The following is a 26,452-nucleotide window of genomic DNA, read 5'->3' on the forward strand; positions in this document are numbered from 1 at the left end:
TTAACGGGCTTAATGTCTAGTATATATATATATATATTAGGTTGACTTATCAGCACTGAGTCACTTTTAATTTGATTCCTTTGGGGTTTGCACGTTATTGATTTTATTCCTTCAAACACATTCACTTGGATACATTTTCACATTGGCATTATGTTTATTATGTATTATGTGTTATCACCATTGAGTTACCTTACACTTAAGCACTTTATATATTGTTTAAAATTGCCTCATTTAGCACTTTGTTTAATAATTCCAATTGAATACTTATTGTATTGGAATCTTATAAAGGCACACCCTTGGATTTGACCCCCCCCCATTTTTATTTAATCCATCAGGCCCACTAGGCATGAGGACAAGATGCTTTGACAGGGTCCTAGCAAGATATGCTCCCCATGTTGAATCCCCTTTGACATGCATACCAGACACTCATCAAGGATAAGGGTCTAGTATGTATATATATGAATAACCCAATCCTTTTTTTTGTGTGTGGGATCCCCAATTAACATCTCTACCAGACCTTCATCTAGGATAAGCACCTGGTATAGTTTAATGGAGAAGTCCAGCCTAACACTAATATCACTACATCTATAGACATTCACAATCTAACACTAACCTATCTAGCCCTGTAAAGAAAAATTTTAATATGCATACCTCTAATTAAAGCCGCTCCAATCTGGTCTCCAGCAGCAGAAGTTCTACAGAGGACAAAGCCGAAATGAATGGGAAGTGACGTTACCCATAGAGTTACTATTGGGCTTCCATTGTCGGCTGCCTCCTCTGCACTCGCCTCCACGGCGAAGCTGCAGCTGACAGCTAAGCATGGGATTGGGTCAGATCAGCTTCAGGAAAGGTATGTATTCTGATTTCATCTTTACAGGGCTAGATAGGTTAGTGTTAGATAGTGGATTTCTATAGATGTATTTAGTGTTAGGCTGGACTTCTCCTTTAAGGGAATCCCTGGCCGCTTTGCTTACAAACAGTTGCAAGATTTAAAGTTGTTGAGTATAGGTGGATATATAATACCCTAATTTTAAAGAGTCATGTGAGTAACTGAAGGTAATCAAAAAACAAACACAAGGGTGCACCAGCCTAGCACATTATCCTCCACAAAGGTTTTATTGAATGAAAAGATAAAAAATACTCACAAACGAGTTCTTGGTACATGCATATCAAAATAATATTATGTTGCCTACATATTCCGGTTCTGATGCTGACGGCAACATATTTTTTTGATATGCATGTACCAAGAACTTTTTTGTGAGTATTTTTATCTTTTTATTCAATAAAACCTTTGTGGAGAATAGTGCGCTAGGCCGGTGCGCCCTTGTGTTTGTTTTCTTATTACAGTGGTCCCAGACTACCCTGGTCTTGAGAGCCAATGGCTCCTGCGCTTAAGGGGTGGCCTTGCGGCTGGTATCCGGAAAATGCGATTCAGGTCAAATTGTAGTAAATTCAGGCTGTGCTGCCACTCTCAATGGGTCGTGGTAACCCAAAGAAGATACTGGACAAGAGAAATGGACAGAGGGCGCCGCAGCCTAGCACATTATCTTTAAAACAATTTATTGTAATAAAAACGATTATGAAACACGGGCAATAAGCAAAGAGGGACCACCAGGGCTGAGGATGCCCAGTGGAGACCCCTGGTGGTCCCTCATTGCTTATTGCCCGTGTTTCATAATCGTTTTGTGAGTTTAATGTGTACAGTATACATGTCTATTACAATAAATTGTTTTAAAGATAATGCGCTAGGCTGGTGCGCCCTCTGTCCATTTCTCTTTTCCAGTACCCTGGTCTTGAAATGGGCTGCAACGTCAAAGCATTCAGGAGAAGCCAAGTAGAAGGTCTCAGGAAGTCGCATGTGTGTGGTTTGAGTTGGTCAGAAGATTACCTCTCAGAGCGCAGGAGATAGGTGCTTTGTACTTCTTTTTGGTTCGTAGTAACTGAAGGTGTCTAAAGAAGGTAATAACAATAGCAAAGTAATGAGATAAGAATAATGCCTATTCAAACTAATGAGTTGTGGTAATGTGCAGTATAACAACAATTTTTTACTGTGTGCTATCGTATTGCATGTTAACACATAATATAATATGCATTGCATTGCAATACCATTCATTTTAGTTTAGAATGGCACCCCAACACGCTTGTATAGCTGCCAAGGCAACAAGGTTAAATAACTTTATTTTAGCCATATGACTACAATTTTTGTATCTCATTGTACCCGTAGTGTATTGTGGTGCACTATGTTGCTGAAAATGCGGCAGGTGTGTTTTTTGTGCATTAAGAGTGCACTGCCAGCCCATTCGAAATGAATGGATGGCTTAACAAAGCATGTCTTATTGCAAAAAAAATGCAGTAAAGCATGTGCATTAACGCAATAAATAGTGTGAATGGGCCCTAGTAAATCTCTCTAGCATGCATTATTTCTCCAAAGTGTAAACATTGCATTACACTCTTTTACACAGTATGTTTACAGTCATAATCAATACACAAATAGAGGTTAAACCTTTGCCTCTTAGCACGTGTCATTTGCTAGTTTAAACATGATTCTAACTATGAAAAAGCTGGCTTTTAATAGCAATCCGCTTATAATGTGATTTCCATGTTTTTGATAAAAGCCAGGAAACCTTCAGTTGAAATAAATATGTTGCTGACTTGGAATTAATCAGTACAAGCTCTTCCATTAGCACATCCTGCTTTTAGTTTATTTAAAACCCTCCATAATGTTTCAAGGACCCTCCGCTCCTACTCTAAATCCCTTACCTTCTGTACGCCTCAACTTAATTGTTTTTATTGACAAATTAAATGTTTTCCTTTACTCTAAGTGCATCTTAACCTGCAGTGAAGTTTAGAGATTTCCTTGTTTTCACACTTTTAAACGCGTTACTTAAACAGAAACTATCAATCTACATGTCTTTTCCTTTATGAATTGTAATGTGGTCCATTCTGTCTTGTATTCTGGTCATTTACAAAAAAAAAAAGTGTGATTGTGCGCTGCATGGAGCTGGGTTCCTGTTATTGGATAGCACTGAAGCACCGTGTTTAGTGTACTCCCTTAAGACCAAGTCATCCACGTTCCCTTAACTTCCTTATCACTCCATTCTTCCACTGGGCTTTCTCCTGCTTGCTGAGGAGTTACAATCAGCAGCATTGCTAATGAATTGAAATGCAGTTCCTTTTCTTCTTGAAACATTTCTCATACAAAACAGCTTTACTGCCCACCGTATCTCTGTCTCTTTTCGTGTTACTTCTCGCACACCAGGAAAAACAGCTAAAGTCGTAGCAGTGTTTCAATTTAACATTTGATGTCTTCCACTGAGTTCTGATGGAGGAGTCATTGGCCAGCACAGCAGTACGTCGCCAGAACGGAGTCACACAAAGAGCCTCGTCACAGGGGGACGTGGCACAATCAAGGCCTGATTATTGGGACAGAACCCCCTACACAGAGAATCTTCACTTTGAACAGGTCTCACTCAGAACCTCATTATCACCAATGCATTATGTGTAAAGAGAGGCATACTGAGTTAGAGCATTGATAAAAATTATGATATATAATACATAAGTCAAAGTCCAGGAATAATCCAGTACCATGCACAGACTCAAATACAATGAACAATAATAGGCCATAGATGTGCAAGTGAAGACTTGTAACTTGCCAAAGATAGTTAATCGAGAGGTAGTTGATATTGTGTCATCCTTGCTTTTTTTAGCATGAAGAAACTGAATAATAATAGGGGATAGTAGGGGCTACATTATGAAAGTGGTACACAGCATGCAAATGCATTATAACTCATATCAGCAGATAAAATATTTTTGCTATATTTAGCCAGGAGCACAGAATATGTTCCTCATTTACATAAGTCCCAACTATGGTGTGAAGTCTGCTGTCCCAAAGGAATGCCATATACATTGTATTACCAAAAGTACTTGGATGCCTACTTTTAGATGCACATGAACTTTAATGGCATCCCAGTCTTAGTCCGTAGGGTTCAATAATGAGTTGGCCCACCCTTTGCAGCTATAACAGCTTCAACTCTTCTAGGAATGCTTTCCACAAGGTTTAGGAGTGTGTCTAATAGAATGTTAAACCATTCTTCCAGAAGAGCATTTGTGAGGTCAGGCATTGATGTTGGACGAGAAGGCCTGGCTCGCAGTCTCCACTCTAATTAATTCTAAAGGTGTTCTGTCAGGTTTAGGTCAGGACTCTGTGCAGTCCCACCCTTTGCAGCTATAACAGTCAAGTTCCTCCACCCCAAACTCACTCATCCATGTCTTTATGGAGCTCGCTTTATGCAATGGTTCACAGTCATGTTGAAACAGGAAGGGGCCATCCCCAAACTGTTCCCGCAAACTTAGGAGTATGAAATTGTCCAAAATGTCTTGGTATGCTAACGCCTTAGGAGTTCCTTTAGCTGGAACCAAGGGGCAAAGCCCAACCCCTGAAAAACAACCTCATGCCATAATCCCCCCTCCACCAAATGAATTAGACCATTACACAAGATTCATAAAGACATGGATTAGTGAGTTTGGAGTGCAGGAACTTGACTGTGATAGCAGCAAAGGGTTGGCCAACTCAATATTGAACTATATGTACTGTTGGGTTGATTTACTAAAGGTAAATAGTCTGTGCACTGCAAGTGCACCCGCAAGTGCTCCCAGAAGTGCACAGCATGCTCTAGATCTAGGGGGATATGAAAGGAAAACAGTAATTTTGCTTGCACATGATTGGATGATAGAAATCACCAGAGCTTCCCCTCATTGCAGAGTTTCCCCTCAGATCTAGTGCAACTGCACTTCCAAGTGTACTTGCAGTGTACTTGTTGTGCACAGTATATTTGCCTTTAGGATGTAGCACCCTCCTAGGTAGGTGCTAGAGAGAAAGTTTAGTTTTGAGTCCTGTCTGCTTACCAGAAGGACTGCAGGTAAATCTATATTGTTCTCTGCTTACCAGAGAGCAGGATCTGTTAGTAAGGTCTGTCCATTGTGCTCAGGAGCAAATCATTCTGTCTGCAGAGTGTTTCACACTGGTCCAATAAGGAGGCATATTGGACAGTGGGAGGAAACCTGACAAATGAGTACACAGGCGTTTGATACAGCCCTGGTGATTTGGCAGAGGAAAAGTGCATCGGTGCATGCTGGGATACTGTATAAAAGCCAGGAGCACATGTGCTCAGGGTATTTCAGGCTAAATAGCAGAGTCGCAGAGAGGGGAGGCAGCTGCCTCCTCCTCTGTAGAGGTGCCATGCGGCCTCAGGTAGTTGACCTGAGGGCCTGGAGAGTGCTAGTGAGGAACTGAACCCAGAGGTTCAGTGAAGCTGACTTCAAGGGGAGACACTGGAGGATCTGATTCTGTAGTACAGTTAGATACTACCTCTGCACCTCTCCACTCTCTCCCCCTCCCTTCTCCTTCCTCTGTACTCAACCATTCCACCTACGACCCCGCCTCCCTCACCACCTCATAGCTGACTATAACATACGCTGACCTTTTGTATCTATGTGCAGGTCACATAGAGGTAAATATTCAACTGTTCGCAAACCTACACTAACACATGTCACTTTTACCTCCAACTAGAGAGATTGTAGCGAAATGATGTTTATATGATAAACCACCAGAATACGGTTCAGTTTTTCACATTTCACATCCTCAGAATTGCCTTGTCTTATGCTATCCGCCATGATTGCTATTTTCTTCTTAGTTAAAACGTGGGTTATTATAACCCAACTCTAGTTTAAAGGCCATGCTCACTTTGTTACGAAATAAGATTGTTCTAGTCTAAATGTACAAGTTGCTTATAGTTACCTTGAACTCTGTTTTTCCATGTTCAATTTTTCAATAAAAATTTATGGAAAAAAAAAAGTGCAGACCTGTGTCAAGGAGCCTGACCTGAGGGGGGCCACCCCTGCAGCTAGAAGAGTCAGTGGATGGGTGTCAGTAAAGGGGATGCTAGTCAGTGTCCTGAAGATAATGTAGACTCACCAAGTCTATTGCTGGAGAGAAAAGAGTAAGGAGACTTAACCATTTCCATACATGTGGCAGTATGGATTAAGCAGTGCAGCTGCTTCCACAAGCAACCTGGTGAGGCCAAGTGAGAGTTGTCATTATCCATTGTGAATAGTTACAATTGGAGTAACCCACTATTTCCTTCTCTCATCCAAGTTCCAAAATAAACACTAAAAACCAATACCCCTGGACTGTTTATTGTGTGATGAGCCATCAGGAGTAAGGAGGGATGTGTGAACTGTTCCCTAAGTGAATCTGTGCTGGTAATCAGAGGAGGTCCAACAAGTCATCCTACAGCAAGCCCTACGGGGACAGTGCTACAAGTAAATCAACCCCCAAGACTGGAATGCTTTTAAAGTTCATGTGCATGTAAAGGCAGGAATCCCAAAACTTTTGGTATTATAGAGTATTTACTAATTGAAGCAGTTGAAGTGACTGCACACTTCCTCCAAGACATGTAGAAGTATGATAATGAGCTCTTTCTTTAGCAACAATCTTTATTTTACAGACACATTTCGTAATTTCCTTTGATCCTCTTTGCACGTTCTACTAGCATCCAAATAAAGAAAATAGGGAAGATAATCACAAGTTATGGTTGCTCACAACTGTCAAGGACAGTAAAATGTCTCATTGTCTGGATTTCATTGAGACATCTGCCTCTATATGGGCACACTAATACAGTTATATACCTTCTAGTTTTATTGTTGGATAGAAGACAAATATACTACCCATTCTGTTTTTGAGGTGTTAGAGGAATCCAACAGAAATACATGAAGGGACATAGATACTCAAAAGAATTAGGGAACCTGGTAAGATTTTAACTGACCATGATCTCACACCCTATTTACTGTCTACAGGCAGCTGAGTGGATACCTTGCAATAGTACAGCTACACTTACAATGGTAAATAGTTGCTGCTGCCTTTTCCGTCTAGGTCATGTGTTTCTTTGTTCTTTATTATTAGGTTGCTTGTTAAAGTAATGTACGTACTATGGTTGAACTTGCTCTGCTTATGGATCTATGTAATTACTATCACTTGCTTACTTATTCATGGTCACCGTGACAGCACACTGTACTTCACCACTGCAATCATTTTGAAATATGGAACATTGCAATACTGTTGAAATTATCAATTGTATCCATCGTATGCAAATGGAATCAACATGCAAAACACATTTCAGAAGATTTTAATAGCAAAATGCACTAAAGCAGATTGAGTCACACTCACATATATAACAGAAATGTGCAAATCTCAGTTCTTCCTTTATTGTTAGATTAAAAGCTAGATATGTTTTGCAGTAAAGAATAGTCTCCATTAGTGAAGTGCATTTGCTGATTAAGAGGCAGGAATATATGAATGCTCTCAATCATGTCTTTTAAATTTAGCAATGCAATACATGTTTCCAGGAACATCTAGACATTCTATTAGAGGCTGTTTGTATTTTTTTTTTAATGAAATGTTCTATACAACATTTATTTAGACCATTTTTAGATGTAATGGAAGAAAACATAATTGCAATGATAGCAAATTTCTTGTGTACCCTTGAAATGGGGTAAGTATTCCACTAAGAAAGAGAACAGTACTGTAAAATAATACATTTTTTTCCAACTTTCACAAAGTTACAGTCACATATTCTGTCACATATAAACTGTACAGCCACATATACTGACAAACAGCCCAAGCATTAGTGCAAGTAATCATTATTCTAAACAATATAGTACTGTAGCAAGGCAGATATCACTTGTGAGGCCTGATTATTGTGTGATGGGTTAACAAAGGTTTAAAGTCCAGGAAAAAATGGCAATCCCGTAGGTAAATGGAATTCTATTTTTGACAACTCTTTGTAAATAGTTTTGGAAACCTTGTTGCCCTAAACAGGGCTACCACTCTTGTTTAAATTGTTTGGCATATGGAGGTTTAGTTAATTACATAAGATTGTTTTCATGGAGACATTTTGTATTTTACAATCATGCTTCAATGGCAGATTTTTCCGATAGGCAAAGGAAACATATATAAAAGCATTTTGTATAATTTTTCATTTTTTACACGTGTTTTTAAGTGTATATTCAATCTTAATAATATACCATCAAGAAACAATTACCGTGTAAGTTACTGTAAGTGGATCTATCATTATTCACTATGCATGCATCTATCAGGATCATTGATTGTGTTCTTGGTATGGCAACATTATGAGTTTAGTGTCTATAGAATTTAGGGGCCAATCATTATTTGCTGTGTTAGGTAAATAGGGCCATGGAAACTATTTGGTACCATTTGGAAGACAGTATTTGCTTGGGGGGGGGTAAACTATCTGATTTGCCTAAGAGTAAAGACCCTCCTTACGGGAAAAAAACAAGTTAAGATTTGCAGGCAGGCTACCTAGGTCTGCAAGGATCACTTTAAAGAATAGTATACATGGACTTCAGATTCAAGTCAAATGCAGTTTGGCTTTAGGAAAATGGCTTTCATTTTCTGAGTTGCTAATGCAAGGATACTGCCTTCAACAGTAGTCTGGACTTTGTTTACTTGTTTGTGTTCTGTTTAAGTCACTAAGCTTGGGCTATCATTTGCTTCTGTTTGCTACTGTTGTGGAGGCTTGTGTAGTAGAGTGATGAATTAAGAATAGTAATTCTCACCAACCATCACTTAGGAGTTTACTCAATAGTTTGAGCTGGTGGAAGGTGATAAATGTCTAAAGCAACCTTCCAGCGTGTTTTCTCTTCCCCAGGTCTCTGCCTTAAAGCAGAGTTCCAGTGTTTTTTTTAAACACCCACCTGTTGTTTGCACCTAATTCTATATCAAGTGGCATTATTAATTAATGTTGGTTTTGTAAATGTTATTTATTTTAAATAACTTACTTAGCAGTGTCCCTTCACCCCCCCCCCCGAGCATGCTCCCATCTTGAGTGTGAGTAGCCAACTGGTATATCCTTCTGGGATATGGGATTCTGGGATATGGTGCTGCTGGCTACCCAGCATGCACCTCCTGATCCCACGCATCAGCATAACAACAAATCGATGCTACAAGCGGTGGAGGTGCATTGACTTCTGGGATTGTTGACACTCATATCCCAGGAGACAATGCATGGCTGGACATGGCCACGGTGAGGTACTGAAGGAGTGGAACAACAAATAAAAAGGTATTTGCACTTCAGAAAAAAAACCCCAATGAGATTATAGGAAGTGATTATGAACCCGAATGAGGTGAAGCTCTTCTGATTTACGTCTTCCGAGCATGTGCAAGCAAAAATGCTATTTTTTTTTTTTTTATTTCCCCCTGAAATTTTAACTCATTCGGTAAGATCTGAGGAAAATTCCTATGCAAAGTACAACGTCCATGAACAGACTATTTGCCTTTAGTAAATCAACCTCTATGTACTGTAAATATGACCCGCAAGAAAAAAGTTGTTCAGCTTCAGCAAGCAAAGCACTGAAAGTATAATTTATATACAGTAACTGATCCAATTGTGGCTTAATTTACAGTCTAGTAGCAGTGTCCCTTCACCCCCCCCCCCCGAGCATGCTCCCATCTTGAGTGTGAGTAGCCAACTGGTATATCCTTCTGGGATATGGGATTCTGGGATATGGTGCTGCTGGCTACCCAGCATGCACCTCCTGATCCCACGCATCAGCATAACAACAAATCGATGCTACAAGCGGTGGAGGTGCATTGACTTCTGGGATTGTTGACACTCATATCCCAGGAGACAATGCATGGCTGGACATGGCCACGGTGAGGTACTGAAGGAGTGGAACAACAAATAAAAAGGTATTTGCACTTCAGAAAAAAAACCCCAATGAGATTATAGGAAGTGATTATGAACCCGAATGAGGTGAAGCTCTTCTGATTTACGTCTTCCGAGCATGTGCAAGCAAAAATGCTATTTTTTTTTTTTTTATTTCCCCCTGAAATTTTAACTCATTCGGTAAGATCTGAGGAAAATTCCTATGCAAAGTACAACGTCCATGAACAGACTATTTGCCTTTAGTAAATCAACCTCTATGTACTGTAAATATGACCCGCAAGAAAAAAGTTGTTCAGCTTCAGCAAGCAAAGCACTGAAAGTATAATTTATATACAGTAACTGATCCAATTGTGGCTTAATTTACAGTCTAGTAGCATGGCAAACAGTGACTCGAACCAAATGAGATCCTACAGATTAGGGCTGGGCTGGATAATCAACTTACGTTCGACTAGAACATCGGGTGTTCGTGTGTTCGCCGAACACACAAACACCCGGGGTGCTCGGCGGCAAATTCGCCCGCCAACGAGCACCCCGTAATACACTGCGCGATTGCAGTACACTAACTGCTTGTGATTGGACAAAGCATGCACCTGACCTGTATGCTTTGGCCAACCACAGCACAATGTCCTGTCAGTGCCATGATTGGCCAAAACCAGGGTGCTTTTAGCCAATTATAGCTCAGCGGCTAAGTCCACGTCCTACACTATATAAGGCTGCTGCTGTGTATAGTGTGTGATAATAGAGATTAGGCAGGTAGTTAGTGGATAGTTGAGTGTTGAGTTAGTTTAGTGCAGTCAGTGTAGTGTACAGGCATACCCCACTTGTATGCATATATTGTAGTCCTGGGTCCACTTTCGGTGCTTCCCCAAGTTTTGTGTCCCTGTCACTTATAGTTTGTGAGCAGTGTCATGCCAAGCTGACCAAGATTTCCCATAGACGCCAATGTTCAAGCTAGGGAGCAGTGCCATGCCAATATTTCCCATAGATGCTAGTGAGCACTGAAAGCTGAAAATTGGTCTGGGCAGAAAGGGGTGAAAGTGCCCTGTATTTAGGTGGTTAAGGGTAACCCTATGACAAAAAAATGGCATGGGGTCCCCCCAGAAATCTACACCAGGCCCTTTGGGTCTGGTATAAATTTTAAGGGTAACTCCACGCCAAAATTTCAAAATAAATGGTGTGGGGTCCCCCTCAAAATCCATACTAGGCCCTTTGGGTCTGGTACAGATTTTTAGGGGAACTCCACACCAAAATGTAAAAGAAAAATAGCGTACCATATCATACCAGACCAGACCCTTATCTGAGCATGCAGCCTGGCAGGCCAGGATGGGGGGGGGGCGAGTGAGCGCGTGCCCCCCAAAGCACCTTGTCCCCCATGTTGATAGGGACAAGGGCCTCTTCCCAACAACCCTGGGCTGTGGTTGTGGGGGTCTGTGGTGGGGGGCTTATTGTAATCTGGAAGCCCCCTTTAATAAGGGGGCCCCCAGATCCCAGCCCCCCCATGTGAATGGGTATCAGGTACATTGTACTCCTACCCATTCACCAAAAAATATGTAAAAAAAACACATAAGACAGTTTTTGACAAGTCCTTTATTAAAAAGAAAAAGAAAACAATAATCGTGTCCCTCGATGTAAATTCATCATCAATCACGATACCCGCTGACCTGAAAAATAGAAAAAAATTTCAAAAAAGCTTCCGCCTCTTCTGAGGCGTCCCACCGTATGCCGTTTTTCAGCTTTGACAGCTGTTTTATAGGCAAAGGGCGGGGCCACCCGGTTATGTTACTCTGTGACACTGCCCCCTTCTGACGTCACATAATGTCATAGTCAATACGGCTGCACAGAGTTTAAGCCTTTGAATAGTATGTGCTGATTTTGGGGTCAGCTTGGCCTCATAAAGGACTAAACTTACTATATCTCTTGAATCTAAAACTTCAAAATAGGTTACCCCAGCTATTGCTTCAATAGAAGCATCAGGGAAAACATGGATCTCTCTTCTGGTGGCATTCATTAGAAGTGGTGCAATGTAAGATTGCAGTATCTGAAGTTGTTCTAGCACTTTCAGGTTCTTTCCATGATTCCCATATAAGTTGTTTCTCTCTGGGTAATGAGGTATTCTAATCTGTGTTTTCAGAAGTAAGCTGTCTTAGAAGTATCTTACCCTGAACAGTAAAGGGTGCTTTGAAACCCGGAAGATCGTAGATGCTGTTCACAGCTGACAAAACTCAAGCTCTTTCGCAAAGAGCTTGTCACAAGTTTATACTTGAAATGTGAATGGGTCTTATTTGACATCCCAAAGCAATCCAAGGCTATGTTGCGTAAGGGAAAGGTACATTCCTAGCTCGAACCCCTAACAGCATGGTCACCAGAAGGAAAGTTTTCATTACTTTGTCACTGTTAGAGACAGTTTTTTGAAGCCTTTGATTGGCAGTGGCAAACATATCCCGAGTTCTCTTAAGAAGATCAATTGCTTCTTCTGTAGGCAGAGATTTCTACAAATTCACATGCATCAGATCCAAATTATTGTTCACTTTCTTGAGCTATTCTTCTCAGCCCATAAATTGCCACAGCAGGAGAAGGGCTGTTACCGTAAACATGTACTTTCATTCAGTAGTCTATGACTTTATCGCTGACATCGTTGTTGCAATAAATGTAACCTGAGGAAATTTTTGTTCTCTTCTTGAATGATAAAACAGTTGAACATTTACTGAATGTCCACAATAGCAGCAACTGGTTCTTGTGTGAAGCAGACCGAAACTTCTATAAGGTTGTTGTTCAGATTAGGCCCAATGAGAAGGAGTTCATTGAGGGAAACACCTTCATATCAAGCACTTGAGTCAAAGACCACTCTGATCTGATCTGCCTTGCAATGATGGCACATGCCAAAGCATGGGCGGTACCAACATTCCTGTCCTTCTTTAAGAAGTGGTGCAAGCTCAGCATGATCTCTCGCCAACACCTTTTGCATAAAGTCAACAAAATGTTCTTTCATTGCAGGTTTTCTGTTCGGGGTGTGTAGTAAAGAAGTAAATCTTGTGTTTACATGCTGAAAATTATTTAGTAGTATCTTTCTTGAGGCATGAAATGGTACTGGTGCCACCCAGTTGTTGGAATCGCCCTGATAGAACTCCTTTTTTAGGAACCCTTGGAATGTCAGGAGAGGTACTACAAGACCAGTGACTTTCCTGCCTAAAACCTCTGTGATGCTAGCACAGGTACTCAGGGAATATAGTACAGGCGGTCCCCGGGTTACAAACTTTCGACTTACAAACAACTCCTATTTACAAATGGATGGAGAAAACAGGAAGTGAGGAGAAATCTAGCCATAGGAAGGTAAATTCACCCTTGTAAGAGTTCTCATGATAAAAAGGTGTCTCCACTGAAGCTTTATCACCAATTCTTGTTTCCACAAAAACCCAACATTTTCAAAATCCAGTTGTCACAGGGACAGAAAGTGAGGTGAAATCTTCTGAACAGGGGTAGAGGCAGCAAAACAAATGGTACAGAGGTGTTAACCCTTCCCTATGCTATCCAAAAATAAAAAAATATTCTTTTGGCTGGAGCTACACTTAAAAAAATGTACCTGTTACGACTTACAAACAAATTCCACTTAAGAACAAACCTACAGTCCCTATCTTGTTTGTAACCCTGGGACTGCCTGTAAAGCATCTCCTGTTATGTTTAACAGTCCAAAAAGCTTTGGTCTTGCAAGAGACCTGTTATTCTGATCATCTAGAATAGTATACAGTCTTAAGGCCCGTACACACGAGTGGAAATTTGGCCGGGAATTTTCGTCCGACGACCGATCTGCTGATTTTCGGCTTGTTAGTATGATGCTTCCGACAACCGACTCCGACTTTTCGGCCGAAAAAATCCTGGTGTGCCAGCTATAAAATTTTTGTCGACCATCAAAACACGTCCGATTTTCGTCTCATTAGTACAGATTTTGATGGGGAAAAATCTTATGAGCAAGACTAGGCATGCTCGAGATAAAAGAACACATACAAAGCAATCCAACACATGACTCACTTCTGAAGTAAAATTGTGTTGTGCGGGAAAATTTGTGTGCAGTCTAGAGCCCATTCCAACCAACAGACACCGCTCTGGACAAAAGACGGACGACCGGTCGGCGGAAATTTGTTGCGTGTGTACGAGGCTTTACAGCTTTTTCAGGTTGACCCTTGGGGTATACATGAACTAAGCATATTTTGGCACATCATTTATCACATAGTCTTTCTCCACAGGCACTGTTTGCTGTGTGCTCTCCCCACCATGCTTTACTTCAGTAGGATTACCTGTAGACAGTGCGGGGCTGTCTTGTAATGAGTGAAGTGCTTGCACGTGATCATCATTGTCACTTTTTTTTGTACTTAATATTAGCCTTGCAATTTTTAGCTTGTTTTTTTGTGGAAGCAAAGTATTTGAAGCAAACCCTGCATTTGCATTCTTGCAAGGGTTTGCTTCAAAAACACTTCCTAAGCAGGTGTGGTTTATTATGTATAGAACATTGGTAGATTGGGTTTACGATTTTCTTGTTCTGATCAGTTTTTATAGGGACTTAAGAAGATTCAGGTAGAATATCAGTCCTTTTCACATATTCTGGACCTCTGCATTCTCTGCAGTTGGAGAAACTTGGATCTTTCGTAGTATTTGCAATTCTTTTAATGAAGTCACAGAAATAAAAAAAGGGAGAAACGAAACTTTATTTACTTCGTTGTACCTTGATCCAATTGAGGCTCTTTTTTACTGTGTGTCATAAGGTAGTTTGGAGACTATTGGGTTAACCCAACCTTTTAAATAAAGCATCCTCAATGGCTTCTAGGCTGCCAAAGCTATGCGCATGTTTGTCCCAAGCAGCATTAAGACCTGCGGCAGTGTTGTCAATGTTAACAGTAGACATGTGCAGTTCACCTCGTTATGAATTGAAATTCGGATGAATCTTCCATTTTCGGAAATTAGGATGTATCCGAATTTTCATATTACAATAGTACTGAATTTGGACTAATCTGAAAAATAACAAAAACAATTTGGACGAAATTCGAATTTGAATAGATTCAAATAGTTTTCGAATCAATTTTTAATAGTTTTCTAATTCAAATAGTTTTCAAATTTGAAAAGTTTTCAAATTTGAATAGTTTTTGATTTGTTTTCCAATTTCCAAAGAGAATAAAATAGAATAGAACGTAAAGATTATATAATTAAAAAAATAGAATAAAATAAAAAAAGAATATAATAAAATGGAAAGAATACCATCTTCTGGAATTCTAATTTCAAATGGAATACATTTGAATACAAATACATAGGAAAATAATAGAAAAAAATAGAATAGACTATAATAGGATATAAAATAATAGAATTAAAAAAAATAAAATAAATAAAAAAAATAAAACAAAAAAACAATAGAATAGAATGGTAAAGAAAATAAAATAAAATAGAAAGAATATAACCATTTCCCAAAACTCAGATAGAAATTTTAATAGAATAAAAATAATAGATTATAATAGAATAGAAAATAATAGAATAGTATAGAAAAAAAAATAGAATGGAAAAGAATAGCAGGAATATAACCATCTTCTGAAATTCGAATTTTAAATAGAATACATTTAAATTTGAATAGAAAAGAATAGAATAGAAAATAATAGAATATAATTGAATATAATTAAACAAATAGAAGAAGAAAATAATTAAAAAAACAATTGAATAGAATATAAATATTATAATCACTTTCCAAAATTCAAATAGAATCAATTTAAATTTGAATAGAATAGAAAATGATAAATTAGAATATGAAGATTGTTATATTTTTTCTATTGTATTCTATTCTGTTGTTTTTCTTTACTATTCTGTTATTTTCTATTCTATTCTTTTTTATTCTATTATTTTCTGTTCTTTTATTTTCTATTCTATTTTGTTCTGTTTTACTATATTATATTCTACTCTTTTATTTTCTGTTATATTCTTTTCTATACTATTTTTTCTATTCTACCCCTATTTATCTTCTTATCTATTTTATTATATTTGGAAATTGGAAAACAATTTGAAAACTTTTCAAATTTGAAAACTTTTCGAATTCAAAACATATTTGAAAATAATTCGAAAAGTATTCAAATTTGAATTTGGAAAATTCGAATTTGTTCGAACACAAATAAGTGAAACAAATTCTGAAAATGAATCACACTAATTAAATGAATTTAGCTAAACTAATTTTCTGCAAGTAACGAATCAAAACTAAACAAAACTATTTTTTTCTTTCTGCACATGTCTTATTAACAGCTTTGAGTCTTTTGATCTGTTCAGCAGATTGAGGACTTAGCCACCTGATAAGCAGATCTAGTTCTTCTGTAGTTGTGAAATCTAGTTCACTGATGGTGGCTTTTCTAGTTCACTGATGGTGGATTTCAAGCCTTTGTAGTCTTGTCATCATTTTGTCATCAAAAGAGACTGAGACCTGTCTTGGTGAGCACTTTGTGAAGCATGTATTTAGCAAACTGAGACATGTCTGTGTTTTTGGACTTTGGATGCACAGTTGCACGTGGGACGAAGTCGGCTATGTGGCCTGGTGTGCTGAGATTAATAGGATTTGTGAGAAATGGTGGTGTGAAAAGTGTTCACACCTGACACTTGTTTAGAGTTGATTGCTGTGTTGAGTTGTAGCCGTGGAGCTGTATACTTGGTTGGAGATGATTGACTTCCCTCATAGTAAGATGTATTTTCTATTATATGCATTCTGGTGTCTACAGTTTGCTGCGGCTGGTGTGCTGATGAATAAGTAGGCAGATTGTCTTGAGAGGTGGTAGGTGTGGTGTACTGACCTAATTTGGCTGCTGTGGCTGGGAGCTGAAGTTTTGGGAGAAATTGATAAGAATATGATCCATACAATGCAACGGAGTGTCTGCTACTGATACCTTTTTCACTTTCCTAAACTGCTTGCTCCTACACCTTTAACCTTGCCATGGCTGTGCCATGCTCACATTGTTTCTCCAAAGCTTCAATCTCTGCTCTTTTGTGTGCAACTGCTGCTTCCGCCTCTGCTTTCCTGCATGCAGCTTCTGCTTCCATCATTGTTTTCTTGTGTATTGCTTCTGCAAGTTCTGCTTCAATCTCTGCTTTCTTGTGTGTCTTCTGCTTCCATCTCTTCTTTCTTGTGTATGGTTTCTGCAAGTTCTGCTTCCATCTCTGCTTTCTTGTGTATGGTTTCTGCAAGTTCTGCTTCAATCTCTGCTTTCTTGTGTGTCTTCTGCTTCCATCTCTGATTTCTTGTGTATGGCTTCTGCAAGTTCTGCTTCAATCTCTGCTTTCTTGTGTGTGGCTTCTGCTTCAATCTCCAAATTCTTTCAAAGACTGCCTCAATTTTAGAAGTTTCAGCAACGGAACAGGCTTTAACACGTTGTTGACTGAGTGTAGAAGATCTTGCATGTAGAGCCTTAGCAGCACTGGAGGAGTGTCTCATAGATGCAGAGCGATAAGGTTTTGATTCATGAAGTTGTGTGATTCTCACCTCAGACTTTGTCTTTGTATTTAGTACTAACCTGCCTGAAGATTAAGTTCATCAAATCCATTTAATTCTTCCTGTAAATCTTCACTGTTGTCTCACATTAAGAGGTTAGTATATTTAAGGCACAGTCTGTGATAACTCACATAGGTAGTGTTAACTGTTTGAGAGTTCACTCTAGTTGCAGTACCTTATGAAAAGGTTAAGAAAGGCATAATATGCAATCAACTGTTTTGGAGTATAACTGATTTACATTACCCAGCAGTTTTTCTTTATTGGCTTCATAGTTCTGTTAAACCTTCCAAGTTGGTTTAACCAAGCCTTTACCTTGTCTGCTTTTTATTCCTGAGCTGGAAAAAATTATGTCTCTGCCTCTGTTTCAGCCTCCACAAAAAAATTTAGTGTCTTGCGGTGACATTATGTTGACAATGAAAAAGTTCACTGGCAGTCTCTAAAAAATGTTTTCTATGATTTAGCTCTGCAATGTTATGGAGCACAGATTGCTTTCTGTCTCACTTGTTTGAGAAGGTATTACTAACCTAGTTACTATTACTAACTGAGTGTTGGGTTATTCACTTTAAGGTCATCACAGAGGATAAGGAGGTGCTCTTTATGTCGGGAGGAAAAGAGATTTATTCTCCAAATATGGAAAGGTTTCTTTGCAGTAAGAGCTGTCAAAATGTGGAAAAGACTCACCCAAGAACTGGATTCTTTCCTAAATGTACATTATATAACTGGATACTAACATTCATAGGTAAATTTGATCAAGGGAATATCCTATTGCCTCCTGGGAGATCAGGAAGGAATGTTTTCCCCCGCTGGTGCAAATTGGATGCTGGGGTTTTTTGCCTTCCTCTGGATCAACTGGGATTGTGTGATTTTTTTCCCTTTTATTGGTTGAAGTATATGGACTTGTGTCTTTTTTCAACCAGACAATCTATGTAACTATAAGCAGGAATCAGAATGGCATGTGGCATTGCAGGAAGCTTCTACTGAATACATGTATGATGCACACATTGACTTGAATAATGGTCCAATTATACAAACACTAGAATATTTTTCTCATGATGTCTGTAGGCTGCTGTGATTAGCTTGCATGCATGTACAGGCATGTATGACAATGGCTGCACTGTCCTAAGCTGTTGTATATCCAGGGTGATATCATATTTCACAGTGTATTCCAGAGCTATACTTTAGATGATTTTTTTTGACTGTTCTGCTTCAGCAATCTAAGTACTGAAAGTGATAACTGATCCAGTTGCGGTGAGATTGCCTAACTTACATCCTCGTAGCTTGGCAGATAGTGAGTCGATCCAAATGATATCCTGCAGATTGAAAAAAAGCTGTAATCTAAGAAACTTTTGTACAACACTGTAAATCAAAATAGATAAACATCAGAAAGGTCAAAAAATCATAGTGTATCTAGCTTGTGAGTGGGATCATCTGCACCTGTGCACGTGACCAGGTGGAGACTGCGATCATGTGAAGAATCAAACATTAAAGCAGTTCCCTGACTTAGAGATGAGCTCCCACTGTGTGCAGTAATAAAGTTCCTCTAAAAAACGACTTGTCCCATGTCACTACACACTGTAGCTTGTATGTTTGCCTTAGGAGCGACATGCTTAGCCTGCACCCACTCCACTAGTTCAGTGTACCTCAGTTACCTCGCTCCCAATAACAGAATGGGATGCACAGATCTCATGCATGCACTCACTAACACTTACCTTCACATAACCTGTGACCAGGCTATAGATCTCCATAACACAGGTTCGAACTGGATAATGACAGCTAAGGAGGGAGCCAGGACATCAAACCCCTCACTACAGGAGGACCTGTCACCTTACCAGATATTTCACCTAACAACTGGCTTGTTCCGCCACTTGGTTACCCATATCAACTACATTCCTCTTCATGTCTTGCGTGTTAACCTTTTGTAGTAGTGTTACTTCATACCCCATAGTTTATTTACTGACCTTCTGTCATGGTCAGGGGTCAGACTCAGACAAAAATGTGAGGGGTGTACTCGCTACTGTGAGATACTGTATAGGAATGAAAATATCCTCATAATGTGATTCCATTAATACAATAGATTTATTGAAGTAATAGTATTATACTCACAAACGATCAATAAAAACAAGCAGTAAGCCGAGCTGTACAAAGATGATGCTTCTGGAACGATGTGCGTTCCACGAGCCGGAGGTGAGCGGAAGCGACGTAGTGACGCTCTATGCATTTTATCAATGTGACGTCATCAGGAGCAGCGTCACCTATGTCCCTTCTGCATAATAAATAGTATGTGGTTACTAGGCAACGAGACGCAAAAAACCCAGAAGAGTTTGTAGATGGCCCATCCCTCTGCAAATAAGATGAATCACCAGGCCGTTACCAAGCAGCGGCAGACAACAGAATATGTAAACAAGAAAAGCATGTATATGGTCAATCTCAATCAATAGAGTTGGTTACCTATAGGAACAATACTGATAGCCCAAACAGGGGGGGGGATCCATTTGAGAAAAGATGTGTATCATGTGTATATATTTTATTCTTAAATTTAAATGTTACATTTTTATAATTTATATACACATGATACACATCTTTTCTCAATTGGATTTCCCCCCTGTTTGGGCTATCAGTATTGTTCCTATAGTTTACATATTCTATTGTCTCCCACTGCTTGACAACGGCCTGGTGATTCACTTTATTTGCAGCGGGATGGGCCATCTACAAACTCTCCTGAGTTTTTTGTGTCCCCGTTGCCTAGTAACCACATACTATTTATTATGCATAAGGTACATAGGTGACGCTGCTTCTGATGACGTCACATCAACGTAGAGCGTCACCACGTCACTTCCACTCGCTTCCGGCTCATGGAACGCACATCGTTCTGGAAGCATCGTCTCTGTACAGATTGGCTTACTGCTTGTTTTCATTGATCATTTGTGAGTATAATACTATTACTTCAAATAAATCTATTGTATTAATGGAATCACACTATGAGGATATTTTCATTCCTATATATCCGTGGCCACTGAGACAGGACTTCCAATCTACTGGCATGCGTGGTTTATATATCTAAAGTTTCCAATACTGGGCATATACACAAGAGCCATCGTAACAGCAATTGATGCTCGTTACCCCTGTAGGGGCTCGTTTATCTGGTGAGTGAGGTCCTGGAAGAGAGGGGGAGCACGCGTGCTTTTACAGTCACAAATCACCATTGAAGATTGACTAAACCTTGGGATTTGATTATGTATCATTTATTTTTATATGGACATAGTTTTGGGGATTTTTATACCATTATTTTTTTGCACAGATGCCACTTTTTTCACTTTGCCACTTTATTGATGTTTCTTTCTTTTTTGGGTATTGAGTTTCATACACTCTTTAGTCACTGTACCGCCAGTACTGCTTCTATTAGTTATTACAATTTATATTTACACTATTTATTTGCTGCATCTTAGCACTTTACTCTTTCATATACATGGTTAGAATACTGACATTTGTTAGATACACTCAATTTATCACTGGTCTTTACTCCTTTTTGTATCAGGCAGCGCCATTTACCTCTCTCTCCTTTAGTTAAGTTAATACCACCTCTCCCTCTGTGGAAGGGAAGGCCTTCAAGGCCAATCTCCATGGAACCTTCATATCCCTCACTGGCATTCTATGTATAAATGCCCACATGCACACTGAAGAGCTAGAGTCTGTGATGTTGATAACCCATCGCCAGACAACCATGCTGACTGGCTTCACAAGCGTAGAGAATACAAACTTTGGCTCCTTGACCTCATAAAGAAGCAGGGCTGCTATTAGAAATCACAGAGCCCACACAGCCTACCTGATAGGCAATCCCCCCCCTCCCCCGGAAATATAAAGTTAGTTTTGGCTAAAAATACACTAAAATTATTATTATTTTACATTTGCTTACATTTAATATACACAATACATTATATATATATATATATATATATATATATATATATATATATTTTTTTTTTTTTAATACATTATCTTGGTTTCATTAATTACAAATACAATTACCATTTTCATACATCTTCTTACAATTTCATTCTCGTCCCTACACACATTTATTCTCATCCCACCTCTACTTCCACCCTCCACTGCCTCTTCATTCTATTTACTTTACTTCCTAGTCTCCTTTCAGGTTGTACTAATTTCTACCCCTTCTTTGTATCCAGCGACAAGTGGGTCCATTTCCCCCATATTTTATGGTATTTCTGCCTATTTCCTCTATGTTCATACATTCAAGGTGTATATTTACAAGTTGTAAAATTACAAATTATGAGTATATCCCTGTGCTCACAAATAATACAAGATTGAACAGAAAATAATTCGGTAGCGCAAGCTCTAACATGCATCAATCTATAAGAAACCCATGTAATAATACATATGACACAACAATTCCATGAAAAATTCCTTCAAAAAATTATTAAAATTAGTTCGAGAATAGTTCATTCGAAAATATTTCATTAAACACACTTGATAAGAGGAAGTCCATCCAAGTAAATAAGGTGCAGAAATCCGATGTCCCAAAGTGACTAAAGGAACAAGACATCGCCAGGACCACCACCGATAAGTGCTTTCACACCCTATTTCAAAGCAACTCACCAGATATAGTTTTCTACCATTCTCATGGAATAGCAAATCACGCTCTCTTTACTCGCTTTGATCCACTATAACAGCTGGAAAAATCACCTTCTCATCATTCACCGCATCACAGTATAGCAGGACAGATATAAATGGAAGAAATGATCTCACATAGTGTGATAACGTTTAAAACTCCTGTTATTTATTAACTTGGCAGATAAATTACACTCACATTATAAAAACAGTAATCAAGCTGTGGTAGGTACAAGTGCATCCGGTGTCTCTTTCCCTCTCCACGTTGGTGAGCATAGCCAGAAAAACCACCTGACTGTGTACTTCGGCTATTTCTGGATGCCGCGCAATCACACCCCAATGCGTTTCGTCATTTCCAACTTTGTCACAGACAAAATTATTCAGTAACCTAAACAAAGCAAGAAGAGATTAAAAATAGTACATACAGTACATCCAATATACAAACAGGTATTATTGGCAAAGAGACCTGATAGAAGCCCGGGTGGACTTGTGCAACCGGGTTTATATAATATTTAATACAGATAACTCGTGCACCCCGCTATCCATGTATATATAGTTTTCAATAAAGATTCCTCCACATAAATGTAGCAGAAAGGTCCAGTTGCAGGGGCCCCTGAGGATGATATGGCATCAGTCTTTGTGTTGGAGATATGAAGACAAGATCAGAGATCACAGAGGTATCCTCTATCTGGCACAGTGAATGTGAAATAATTAAAAAAACAAGGCAGAGATACTCAGGCAGTCACGAGGATTTAGTGATGCACTCAACAGCTGTAGTTAAACTATTAGGCCAAATTAATACTTGCATAACAGTCTGGCTTAGAGCAAGGACAAGACATGTGGCTGAGTCCTTCTCTTTCTCACCACTTCCTGGTTCTGGAGCTTCAAAGGGGAGGGCACGCATACATAATATATTTACAGGAGTTTGCAAATTCAGACAGTAGAGGGCGGCAGATTCCTACACTAATATGCTTTTATATGACTGGATTTGTACATGCAAAGAATGGAACAGGCTCACAATTTGTTTGCGCATTCAGAAAAACCTTGTTTGGTTGTTTTCACTGTGGTAGCTCATAGAAGTTTAATTTGGATCCTTAAGTGGATTTCTGTGAAGACATATAATGTGAATAGGTTTACAGTGTTAATGGAAGAAACTTGAAAAAGCATAATACTTAATGAATATTACAATGCATAATGAAAATGCCACTGACCTATACAAATGTACAAAATGTACATTAAAAGCACACTTTTCCTTGGCATTTACATTTACACTGAGTGGACCATCTCTCACTCCATTGCAAGCAGACTTGAATAATACTAAGGAAATAGGAATTAATAAGAATAGAAAGACACACAATCTGCATAGTAATCATAAGTCTATACTGAATTCAAGAACGACCAGAGCTTTCTTGACCAATTAGGGCACTTTTGTCTGAACAATGGAAAAAGGAGAGTGGCTCTTCTGTGTTTATATATGTACATACAGTATACAGTATATACATTTGCACCTAAATGCCTCCATTAGCACATTTATGTATAGTATACTACATTCTTTTTTTTTTCTTTGAGCCTTTTGAAGCTAAAAGGTAAATTTTCGTCATGCATTAACATTTTACATTCATACTTGCTCCATGGACACAGACTTCTCCTGCAGATCTGATTTTCATCCAAGCATTCACTCTCAGCACCTGTCTTCTGAGAATAGGTTTAATCTTATTTCTTGAATTGGCTGAATTTGAACCTACAAAAAAAGCAGTCGACTGTGCTCTCAGGTTCCAAGCATAGTCCTCTGTAGCTCCCAGAAATGAACTTGCACAACACAGCACCGAGTGACAACTTTCCAGGAGCATTAAGAAAACACTGCTAAATATGGCTTCAATTTACTATACCATTTTATCTAAAGTGCACAAAACAATGCAGGAACTAGTCCTGCAGTTGATGGATTTTACTGGCAACAACGTGAGACCAAAATATCAAATGCTTTATTTATATACATATTTAAAAAGGATGCGTGCAAAGCATCCAAAAACTTTAAAATCATGCATGTGACATATGGGTGCACAATATGACCCTTATACAGCACCTCCAAAACTATGGTACAGTATAGGTTACATTACCCAAAGAAGGTGTTTGTATATTGGGTCACCTCCTCTGGTCAGCGCGTTTTGCTTAACCTCCCTGGCGGTATGATTATTTCAGATTTTAGGTGCTAAAAGCGGTACCATTATTTTGTATGTAATGCTTAAGGACGAGCAGCCCAACATTTACATATGTTTTTTTTTTTTTTACTGTGTGTTCTTCTTTATAACATCTTGGGTATGATAAAGTTTGAAACACAAAATCATAAATTATAATATAATAAATAACTATAAATAATAACAAATAATAATACAATAATAATAATACTTTTTATTCAATAAATTGTAGTAAATACCATAATCAAAAACACTGACATTTTTTTTAGCCAAACAAGGATGCAATATTAGTAGTCATATTGCTTCGGTAAATGTCCCGGGTATGGACATTTTTAAAACATGGTACAGCACAAAGTCCGACATCACAATCAGAACAATAGAACCGCATTTCTATACGGATTTTCCTTCCAGTGTTGTCATGTTTAGAGAAGCAAACCACACACATCCTTGTGGGTGCAGACTTCTTTTCTGTTGGCGCAATGTGGTCCATAAAGTGACGACCAGTCAGGCGTTCGGGGTTCACAACACCAGCAGTTTGGTGTTTGGTGCTTGAGAAATATAAGTTTGGCAACTTTACAAACAAAGTCCGCATGAACCACAGGCCTGTCACTCTTTTTTTTTAGTAGAATGAATGCGTTCCACAAACACTGTTCAAGAAGATGCCTGAAGATTTTTTTGTAATATTTTTTTTGTTGTTTCCCCATTGCCGGATAAAAAGTCATGGCCTGGTCAGCTCTGTCCACACCTCCCATGGTGTTATTGTAATCCATCAACAGTTGTTGTTTCATTACGTCTTTTCCACCTTTTGTGTGCACCATGACAGTAGAGGTGTTGTGAATGGTACTCATTAGGCACACATCTTTTTTGTCGCGCCATATCAGTGCCATCATTTTGCCTTTCTGCCAGGCAACTATTTCTCCTGCCTTGAGAGCTTTTTATTGGCAAAGGTTGGCGGCATGTCACGCCTGTTAGCCCTAACAGTCCCATATGCATCCGTCTTGTTGTGTAGAAGGAACTCATAGAGTTCTGGAGACATATAAAAATTGAGTGTGGTTACACAGTACCCCTGGTTCAGCAATGGCTCAATCAAAGTAAGAACCGAAGCGGTTGTCATTCCATAACTGCTGAATCGTTGGTTGAATTTGGTTCCTTTCCCAGTGTATAGGACCGAATTCCATATGTAACCAGTGCTGGATTCACATAGCATGAATGATTTCATGCCAAATTGTGCTCTCTTTGATGCTATATACTGTATCCAGCTGAGTCTTCCTTTGTAGGCCATTCGACTTTCGTCCATACAAATGTCTCTATCTGGTACATAGGTCTGTTGGAAATTTTTCAGAATAATTTGATAAACGTCCCAAATCTTTTTTAGTTTTGGAGCTGGATGAGAAGTCTCATCAAATTCTTCATTATTTGCAAAGTGCAAATATTTCATAATGAGCGAAAATTTGTATTCCGACATGACCGTGCCAAAAAAAGGAGTGGCTAGTAATTTGTTGGTGGTCCAATACCCCACCATTCCCTGCAGAATAATTAGGCCCAGAAACTTCCAGATGTCCTCTTTGGTCAGTGGTTCCCACATTCTGCTCCTTGAAAACCTCTGATGTGCAGTAGCTTGTTGCTCCTGGTACAGATTTGTTTCCAAAACAATCTTTTCAATAACCTCATCGGTCAAAAAGAGTTGGAGGTATGCCAAGGAGTTGTCATCCTCAACATCCACTTTGATACCAGGTGCTCCAGTAAACGGGAATCTTGGGGGTGATACGTGCTCCGTACCGCAGTCAATCGAGCACCAAGTCCACACATCGCTGGGCACAGTCGCAGGATCATCGCTGAAATCGCTTTCTGTGTCTGATAATAAACTTCCCCACAAATCTCTATCACTCCATTCTGCAAGTGATTCTGTATCGCTGTCGCTGTTTTCCAGGAGGTCATATACTGCTTTTGAGGTGGCGGCGCACTTTTTTGATGCCATGGTCGTTCTGCAGTTTCCAGACACAAAGTACAGGAAAAATGCAGGAAGGGCATTGGAGAAAGCACTGGGGGCAAACTAAGGTCAATTTATTTTATTTTAGTAATGCAATCCAATACGATTACAATATATTAGTGTGTTTGTGTTTTTAACTTTTTGAATTTGCCGTTGGTTCCATCCCCCTGCGACGTGACGCTCGCAGGAGACGGAAGCCGGGGCTCACAGCATCAGGCGGAAGATCCGGCCGCCGTATGCTGCAGGAATACATCGTGGGATTCCGGGGACAAGGTAAGTAACCTCTTTTTCAGGATTCAGCAATGCTCCCTGGCGGTACCCCGAGTGTGGCTCGGGGTTACCGCTAATGGTACTGAAATTCCACCCCGAGCCACACCGCTAGGGAGGTTAAGTG

This window comes from Pelophylax lessonae (assembly GCF_965119305.1).
Source record: "Pelophylax lessonae genome assembly, chromosome: 5".
Lineage (NCBI taxonomy): Eukaryota > Metazoa > Chordata > Amphibia > Anura > Ranidae > Pelophylax > Pelophylax lessonae.